The following is a 10,241-nucleotide window of genomic DNA, read 5'->3' as shown; positions in this document are numbered from 1 at the left end:
CTATTTGACAACCCCAAGGAGGGTGAGGGAAGCCTCTGAACTGTTCAGAAGCTTCTCTTTGCTGACATAAGCAACACTTTCCCACTGCAGGTACATTTGACATAGCTTTAAACCTCACCTCACTGACATAGCTTTAAACCTCACCTCACTGACTTAGCATTATACCTCACCTCAATGACATAGCTTTAAACCTCACCTCACTGACATAGCATTATACCTCACCTCACTGACATAGCTGCATTATACCTCACCTCACTGACATAGCATTATACTTCACTGACATAGCTTTATACCTCACCTCACTGACATAGCTTTATACCTCACCTCACTGACATAGCTTTATACCTCACCTCACTGACATAGCTTTATACCTCACTGACATAGCTTTATACCTCACCTCACTGACATAGCTTTATACCTCACTGACATAGCTTTATACCTCACCTCACTGACATAGCTTTATACCTCACCTCACTGACATAGCTTTATACCTCACCTCACTGACATAGCTTTATACCTCACCTCTCTCTGACATAGCTTTATACCTCACCTCACCTCACTGACATAGCTTTATACCTCACCTCACTGACATAGCTTTATACCTCACTGACATAGCTTTATACCTCACTGACATAGCTTTATACCTCACTCACATAGCTGCTTTATACCTCACTCACATAGCTGCTTTATACCTCACTCACATAGCTGCTTTATACCTCACTCACATAGCTGCTTTATACCTCACTCACATAGCTGCTTTATACCTTTACTCACATAGCTGCATTATACCTCACCTCACTGACAGAACTCTTCCATGCAGACCTTTATAATAAGCTGTCAACAGCTAAAAGCAGTGTAATAATTACTGCTCGCCAGCACTGCTAACAGGCAGCACACGCCCCACGTCTCAATACACGCCGCTCTACAATTGGCAATTTGGCAATTGGCAAAGCAAAGCAATGCAAGCGCTGCCAGTGAACAATAAAGTTATTTTAGAAGATGACAAAAAAATGGCTTCTAGTGAGACGGTGACGTCAGGAGAGCAGGGCGGATGTTTATACACGAATGTGTGGAGGAGAGGCGGAGAGATGGACTGTGCGCGAAATGCAAATGTAAGAATGGTGTAATGGTGTACGCTGGGCTGTCTGCTACTAATGTGTGTATTACACCGCTCCCCTTACTCTATACCTATTACTGTGTGTGTACTATGCCATAGCTCCCGACTGTCCCTCTTTCGGAGGGACTGTCCCTCTTTGGGAGCCCTGTCCCTCTTTCCTCCTCATTTGTCCCTTTTTCAGGACTTTGTCCCTCTTTCTGTGTAAATGTATGTATTTCTCTACTAAAAATGTGTTTAATTGCCTCTAAACCTTATTCCCATCTTTTAAATTGATATATTTCTTATATGAAGGAAAATGAACCAGATTAGAAAGGACCAGTGTGGTTTTGAATAATAAAGCAGCATATTTTTCTTATGAAATCTTTATGGTATGTGTGCTGGGGGCGTAATCAGGTGTGGCAGGGGCGTGGCTTAAGTGTCCCTCTTTCTCATCTCAAAAAGTTGGGAAGTATACTATGCTGATCCTGTGTATGCATTACTGCACTGTATAGCAGGGGTGCCCAACCTTCTGCGGGCCCGGGGACTGCTTTCCCACCAATTTTTTCTCAGGGGTGGGGTGGGGTGGGGGGGTGAAGGGATAGTGGACAGTGTTGTGTACAGCGGGTTATGGGGGGGGGGGGGGGCGGGGGGGGGGTGTGCAGCGGCATAGCTAGCATGGTTGCCCCAGTATAGGGAGTTTAGTTGGCCTCAGTATAGCTAGTATAGTGACCCAGTATGGGTAGTGTAGTGCCCCAGTATAGCTAGTATAGTGCCCAGTATGGGTAGGTAGTGCCCCAGTATAGCTAGTATAGTGCCTAGTATGGGTAGATAATGCCCCAGTATAGCTAGTATAGTTTCCCCAGTATGGCTAGTATATTGCCCCAGTATAGCCAGTACACTGACACCACTACCCTGCTTACTGTGTGTATGTGCTATGCTGATCTTGTGTGTGTGTGTGTGTGTGTGTGTGTGTGTGTGTGTGTGTGTGTGTGTGTGTGTGTGTGTGTGTGTGCATTACTGCACTGTATCGTGTATTCCTATGCTCACCACCACTGCCCTGCTTACTGTGTGTATGTACTATGCTGATCTTGTGTGTACATTACTGCACTGTATAGTATTCCTATGTTAACAATACTGCCCTGCTTACTGTGTGTATGTACTATGCTGATCCTGTGTGTGTGTGCATTACTGCACTGTATAGTGTATTCCTACACTGACACCACTACCCTGCTTACTGCGTGTATGTACTATGCTGAGCCTGTGTGTGCATTACGCTGTACCTCTGCTGCATGGTATATTCCCATACTGACACCGCTGCCCTGCTTACTCTGTGTTTGTACTATGCTGATCCTGTGTGTGTCTGCATTACTGCACTGCATTCTCATACTGACACTGCTATCCTGCTTATTGTGTGTATGTACTATGCTGAGCCTGTGTGTGCGCATTACACTGTACCTCGGGTGCATGCTATATTTCCATACTGAACCACTGCCCTGCTTTCTACTTGTATGCACTATGTTGAGCTTGTGTGCGCATTACACTGTACCTGTGCTGCATGGTATATTCCCATACTGACAGCACTACTGAGTGTGTGTGTGTGTATTCTATACTAATAGTCTGTGCAAATATGCATATCGGGCAGCATGGTGGCGTAGTGGTTAGCTCTCTCGCCTTGCAGCGCTGGGTCCCTGGTTCGAATCCCAGCCAGGGCACTATCTGCAAAGAGTTTGTATGTTCTCTCCGTGTCTGCGTGGGTTTCCTCCGGACACTCCGGTTTCCTCACACATTCCAAAAACATACGGATAAGTTAATTGGCTCCCCCTAAATATTGGCTCTAGACTACAGTACTTACTCTACATAATATAGACATATGGCAATGGTAGGGATTAGATTGTGAGCTCCTTTGTGGGACAGTTAGTGACAAGACAAAATATATATATATATATATATATATATATATATATATATATATATATATATATATATATATATATATATATTTAGTATTTAGGCCTAGTCCACACTAGGTCCAGAAACGTATCCGTGGCTGCGTTTTTCAAACCGGATGAAAAACGGAGTCCCGGATACTAATGTTGAAAATAGCAGCCAGCCTCACCCAAGTAAAAAAACGGATCCGTCTGCGTTTGCGGGGATCCGTTTTCAAAACCTGAACGGAAGGTCCGGATCTTCTGCATTTTCACGCAACGGATCAGGACCACGGATACACGCAGGGGTAGTGAAAGTAATGAGAAAACGCATCTCCAGCTCCACAGGCAAAAAACGGATGTGAAAACGGATAGCCTGAGCTTTATGATTGGCCCCAAAAAATCCTCCCACTCCTTCCTAATGATGGAGACGTTTTCTGTCAGGGAAAAACCTGAACGAAAACTGATGCACTTTCATCAGTTTGCAGTACGGTGGGTACTTCCCCTGATCCGGACTGCAGTGTCCGTCCTGCAACCGGGTCTAGTGTGGACCTAGCCTTATAAAGCACCAACATCTTCTGCAGCGCTGTAAAGAATATATTGTCACTTAAAGTGGATCCGAGATGAACTTTTACTCATTGCATAATTGTGTTCCTTTCCTATTGTTTATAGGGCATTCCTCAAGCCAAATACGTTTTTGTTTTGTTTTATTACCCCAATTTCCTATAAACTAAACAAGCCACACCCACAGCTTCTCCAGAGTGCCTTGGCGCTTGCAAGGGATTGTGGGATTTCAGTCTGGGCAGGTGAAAAAGGTGTTACTAGCTATAGATTTCAGAGGCAGAGTTTTCACAATCTGAGAGCTGCAGTGCAGATACAGATCAGTTGCCTGTGTAATGGAGGAGATAAGAGTGGAGTTTTCACAGAATATGTAGATTAGCATGCCTAAATACAGATAAGCTTGCCTGTGTGTGTAATTGTGTAATAGTGACAAGCAGAAAACATGTCTGCTCCCATTGTATCACAGGACAAAATATTAATATACTGTTGAAGCTGTTTGAAGATAGATTTGCTGTGTAAACTATCTAAACTTTAGATAAGATATATAGACAAGTCACTTGTTATATTTAGTTTTTCATCTCGGATCCGCTTTAACTGTCCCTCAGAGGGGCTCACAATCTGATCCCTACCAGAGTCCTATGTCTATGTATGTATTGTGTGGTGTATGTATCAAAGTCTACGGCCAATTTAGGGGTAAGCCAATTAACTTATCTGTATGTTTTGGGGTGTGGGAGGAAGCCAAAGTGCCTGGAGGAAACCCATGCAGACACATACAAACTCGGTGCAGATAGTGCCCTGGCTGGAATTTGAACTGGGGACCCAGTGCTGCCAGGCAAGGGCACTAACTTCCAATCATTTGACTGGCAGCTGCCAATGAGGTAACTTAGCTGCCAAATTTTATTTTCCCAATGCAAAGTTCCATTTACTTTGCAAATTCCAGTTCTGGTCAAAGTGGAATTTATTTGCAGTATTCTTAGCTTACTAATAATAGAGGTTGTTTATGTGCATTGCTCTATGGCTATTAATGAAGCGGTATGTGTATCGATATATGTCCATTGTAGCCAGAGGCTGCAAACTGCTGGTGTGCATAGAATTGATTAACATGGTCTCTCTGCTGCAGGGTGAATAGAGAGAAAAGGTGTCTGCTCTGGCTGTAGTGTGAGCAAAAAGAAGACGCTGCGGGGTGAGAGAAGACTTGCCTGCTCTGACAGCTACAGGGAGAACAGAGAGAAGACTTGCCTGCTCTGACTGCTGCGGGGAGAACAGAGAGAAGACTTGCCTGCTCTGACTGCTGCGGGGAGAACAGAGAGAAGACTTGCCTGCTCTGACTGCTGCGGGGAGAACAGAGAGAAGACTTGCCTGCTCTGACTGCTACAGGGAGAACAGAGAGAAGTCTTGCCTGCTCTGACTGCTGCGGGGTGAGAGAAGACTTGCCTGCTCTGACAGCTACAGGGAGAACAGAGAGAAGACTTGCCTGCTCTGACTGCTGCAGGGTGAATAGAGAAGACTTGCCTGCTCTGACAGCTGCAGGGAGGACAGCTGCAGGGAGAACAGAGAGAAGTCTTGCCTGCTCTGACTGCTGCAGGGTGAACGGAGAAAAGTCTTGCCTGCTCTGACAGCTGCAGGGAGAACAGAGAGAAGACTTGCCTGCTCTGACAGCTGCAGGGAGAACAGAGAGAAGACTTGCCTGCTCTGACAGCTGCAGGGAGAACAGAGAGAAGACTTGCCTGCTCTTACTGCTGCAGGGTGAATAGAGAAGACTTGCCTGCTCTTACTACTGCAGAGTGACTAGAGAAAAGACTTGACTGCTGCAGGGTAAACAGAGGGAAGACTTGCCTGACCTCGCTGCTGTAAGGTAATGGAGAGCACCTGCTTCTCCTATGTGGTGTAACGTAAACCTAGAGAACAGACACCTGTGCCATGTGCTGCAGGGTGTATAGACAGGAGGCTTGCTTGTCCTGTGTGCTGCTGGGTGTACAGAGAAATTCTGATCAATAATGCAATATACCTGCGTTACGGATAGTCATGCTCTTCCAAGTAGCTACTCTGATTCGAAATGTAAATGATACAGCTGTGACCGCGGGAGAAGGAATAACTTACCCATGCGTCCGTCGCATCCTATTTGATTTATTTTCATCACAAGTCGCGTTCCATGACACTCCCATGCTTCCTCCTTCAAGCCGGAAGTAGGAAGCATGGGAATGACGTGGAACACGGCTTGTGACACAAATTAAATGCATAAGTTTCTGGGTAAGCTAACCCACCTCCAGTGGTCACAGCTGTATCCTTTACATTTTGAATCTTAGTAGCTATGTACTTGTAGCTACTCGGAACAGCATGACTACTGATTTTCTCATTGTTTCAAAGGGTACCTGAAGTGAAATAAAAGTGGCCAGTTTTACTTACCTGGGGCTTCTACCAGCCTCCCGTAGGCCTTCTGGTCCCACTCTGCTCATTTCAGCAGCTGTGGCCTTCTGAAAGCTGGCTGATTGAGCTAGTGGTGGGCTACTGCGAATGCACGGCCCCAGCCGCATGCCTCCTCGATTGCTCTTCTGTAACGCGCATGCGCAGTTGCAATTTAATGAACTGCACAAGCGCAGAACGCTCTCATCCCCAGGAATGTGATCAGGAGACACAAAGCCCAGGCTGCGCATGCAGCTTATGGAAGTACACAGTTGCTGATTGGAGAAGAGCGGAATAACTATCACCTTTTTATTTCTCTTTAGGAACGTCATCCTAAACAAACATACTGTCATTAAGTTACATTAGTTATGTTAATTAAAATAGATAGGCAATATAACCTTTTTACCCACCCTGTTTTAAAGAACAGGCAAATGTTTGTGATTTCATGGGGGCAGCCATATTTTTGGTTGAAAGCTGGTGACAGGGAGCATGAGACAAATCCCATCTCATCATGCTTTGTATTGCATCAGGGGAAACATGCCCAGGCAGTTTTCTTCTGTGCAGCTAAAAATGAGGCTTGGGTAAGAAAAACAAAGTTCTTATGCTGTGAAACTGTTAAACACCAAGCCTGTTCAGTGCTTCTGAGTAGATTTTTAGTCTGGAAGTTTACTTTAAGAGAGAGGTATATAGAGGCTGCCATATTTATTTCTTTTTAAGCAATACCAGTTGCCTGGCTGTCCTGCTGATCCTCTGCCTCTAATACTTTTAGCCATAGACCCTAAACAAGCATGCAGCTGATTTGATGTCTGACATTGTCAGATCTCACAAGATTAGCTGCATGCTTGTTTCTTGTGTTATTCAGACACCACTGCAGCCAAATTGATCAGCAGGGCTGCCAGGCAACTGGTGTTGTTTAAAGTGGAAATAAACATGGCAGCCTACACATCACTTTCCCTTCAGCTCTCCTCTAAAGCCTCAAATAAGTCAAATAATTTTTAAAGCAAACCGGAACTGAAAATAAGGTTATGATATGAGGGTTGAATTTCTAGGGATACATTTTAAACATCAGCCATGACAATCTCATGTAAATTCTCTTTTATTCAGCTAAAACAAAAGAAATAACCCTATGAACTCTACAGCCCTGTCCTATTATCAGCAATGTTTCCTTAGCTAAACAGAAGTGTTTTGGCCCCTTTCCAGGAGAGCTGTTGGCTGAATTTGGCTGCTTCATTTGAAGGGACAAAAATGTTCATTATGTAAAACAAGGGGAAGGGGGGCCTCAGACAAGTTATTAGTAGGACTAGTACACTATGTACCCATGTTTATCTTGTCATGTCACATGCCAGTTTAACTAACCTTCAAAGGAAGTCTAAAGAGGGGAAATAATATTCAGTTTAACTTACCTGGGGCTTCTTGCATCCCCCTGTAGTCATCCTGGGCCTGCACTGTCCTTCCCAGACCCTCCAGCGAGCAGAGGCGACCCCTGCAAAGCTGGCCAACCCCGTGCCTCCTCACAGCGTCCCCGCGCATGCGTAGTATGGGAAAATCGCTACTGCACATGCGCAGATTGCTCCCGGCAATGCGAGGGTGATCAGGGTACTTGGAGCCATTCATGTGCAGTAGCCTATGACTGACCAGCTTTGAGGGGGTCGCTGCTGCTCGCTGGAGGGTTTCGGAAAGGATGGCGCAGGCACAGTCTGACTGCAGGGGGCTGCAAGAAGCACCAGGTACGTTTTTGTTTTTTTTATTTTATTTTATTTTTTTATGTGATTTTTATTTTTCGCTCAAGTAACCCTTTATGGGCATCCTGAAGTGACGTGTGATGTCATGTAAACGTATAGCAACAGTCCTACTCTCTTGAAAATGAATCTACATCTGCTGCATTTGATTGGTTAAATTTTAATCTGTGTGCAATATGCAACAATGCTGTATTAAAAGTTTTTAGTATTTCAGTCATCCCATAACTCTCCTATCGAATAGTCTGCTTGATATGTGCTGATAAGTACTTTAAATTGATGCAATAAATAAGAAACAGAATAGACTCCATCCTGGTACACATTCTAGAGCAGGGGTGTCAAACTTAAATACAAAGTGGCCCGCTATGCGGGACATACGAGTGGAAAGGGTTAATGTAATACCTCTCCCAGTGTGTATTGCAGTGGCCAGGGGGGGGGATTGCCGCTCGTCCCTGCCGGCGCTTCCTTATCACCGCTCAATTCCCTGCCATTGTCCGCCGGCGGGAATCGAGCGGGCGCGGGTTGAGCGGCATGATCGGACCAGCTCAATATTATCAGCTGACTGGATCGGCTGGTCGATACACGGTACAGAAACGTACCGTGTAGTAGAGATGGGCCGAACGGTTCGCAGGCGAACTTCGGTCGTTTACGTTCGCCTGGAGCAGGCGAACTTTTGCGGAAGTTCGATTCGCCCCATAATGCTCTATTGAGCAAAACTTTAACCCTCTACATCACAGTCAGCAGGCACATTTTTGCCAATCAGACTGTACTCACTGGTGGAGCCCCCCCCCCCCCCCCCCCCCCCTTATACAAGGCAAGGTCCTTGAGCCATTTGACTCACTCGTCTGCCTATACTAATTAGTTAAGGGACAGCTGCTACACACTCTGCGAGGGAGATTTTAATTAGCATCTTGTGGGCTTCTACCTATTCCCTCCTACCGGAGGGAGGAGGGTCTCATCTGCCAGGGAATTCCAGTATTTCAAAAACCAGCTTACATACCATGGCTGGGATTTGAACCCAGGTTTCAGTGTATGGTAGGTAACTAACATATCCATTATACCACCAACACTACTAGCTGAAACTAGACTAGCATGTACCATTTTATGCTCGAACCAAGAGAAAAATTAGACAAGACAACTAACATTTATATCACGCTTTTCTCCTGGCGGACTCAAAGCACCAGAGCTGCAGCCACTAGGGCACACTCTATAGGCAGTAGCAGTGTTAGGAAGACTTGCCTAAGGTCTCCTACTAAATAGGTGCTGGCTTACTGAACAGACAGAGCTGAGATTTGAACTCTGGTCTCCTGTGTCAGAGGCAGAGCCCTTAACCATTACACCATCCAGCCACTGCTTAAGGATTTGTAGCCAGGCATGGCCTTGCCTTTTGTGTTCAACAGTTGTCCAAAGAGAACCCCAGTTAGCCAGGTAGGTTCATCTCTCTCTCTCTCTCTCTCTCTCTCTCTCTCTCTCTCACTCTCTCTCGTAGGGATGGTCACCACTTTCACTGGCTTCAGCATGTATTGTTGGTGAGAGAGATGAATCTACCTGGCTATCTGGGGTCTCTTTGGACAACTGTTGAACACAAAAGGCAAGGCCATGCCTGGCTACATAGCCGTAAGCAGTGCCTGGATGGTGTAATGGTTAAGGGCTCTGACACAGGAGACCAGAGTTCAAATCTCAGCTCTGTCTGTTCAGTAAGCCAGCACCTATTCAGTAGGAGACCTTAGGCAAGTCTTCCTAACACTGCTATCTTGTCTAATTTTTCTCTTGACAACTGTTGAACACAAAAGGCAAGGCCATGTCTGGCTACATATCCTTAAGCAGTGGCTGGATGGTGTAATGGTTAAGGGCTCTGCCTCTGACACAGGAGACCAGGGTTCGAATCTCGGCTCTGTCTGCTCAGTAAGCCAGCACCTATTCAGTTTGAGACCTTAGGCAAGTCTTCCTAACACTGCTACTGCCTATAGAGCGTGCCCTAGTGGCTGCAGCTCTGGCGCTTTGAGTCCGCCAGGAGAAAAGTGTGATATAAATGTTATTTGTCTTGTCTAATTTTTCTTTTGAATTGAGCATAAATGGTACATGCTAGGCTAGCTTCAGCTAGAAATGTTGGTGGTATAATGGATATGTTAGTTACCTACCATACACTGAGACCTGGGTTCAATCCCCAGCCACGGTATGTAAGCTGGCTTTTGAAATACTGGAATTCCCTGGCAGATGAGACCCTCCTCCCTCCGGTAGGAGGGAATAGGTAGAATGGTGGAGGGAGGTCCAGGTATTAGAACCCTTGAAACATGTTTTCTATCATTTTTCTAGATAGTAGAATTTTTTTGTAAATTTTGAAGTTCGCATCCCCATTGAAGTCTATTGCGGTTCGCAAACTTTTTCGCGAATCAAACTTTCCGCGGAGGTTCGCGACATCTCTACCGTGTAACCCTAGCATTAGAGTGTGAGGAAGATTGTCTGCTGTATCTCTGTACAGCGCTGCTGCCACCTAGAGGATCCAGTCTGAATTACAAC

The 10,241-nt window shown here is 45.5% G+C and overlaps 1 protein-coding gene across 2 annotated transcripts in view; it reads left to right on the top strand.

The window, feature by feature from the left end:
* The first annotated feature begins 1,013 nt into the window (after positions 1-1,013).
* The window catches only part of CENPA (centromere protein A), a 33,115-nt gene continuing 23,887 nt past the window's right edge, over positions 1,014-10,241 (top strand). The window contains exons 1-2 of one of the 2 annotated variants that reach the window (XM_068249387.1): positions 1,014-1,112; positions 4,703-5,437. The gene's annotated coding sequence lies outside the window, so the exon portion shown is untranslated. Of the gene's footprint in view, positions 1,113-1,137; positions 1,157-4,702; positions 5,438-10,241 lie in introns of those variants that run through there. The other variant, XM_068249388.1, reaches the window with a different exon arrangement.

Source organism: Hyperolius riggenbachi, chromosome 8 (assembly GCF_040937935.1).
Source record: "Hyperolius riggenbachi isolate aHypRig1 chromosome 8, aHypRig1.pri, whole genome shotgun sequence".
In the NCBI taxonomy this organism is placed as follows: Eukaryota; Metazoa; Chordata; class Amphibia; order Anura; family Hyperoliidae; genus Hyperolius; species Hyperolius riggenbachi.
This window is presented reverse-complemented; position numbering and strand designations above follow the sequence as displayed.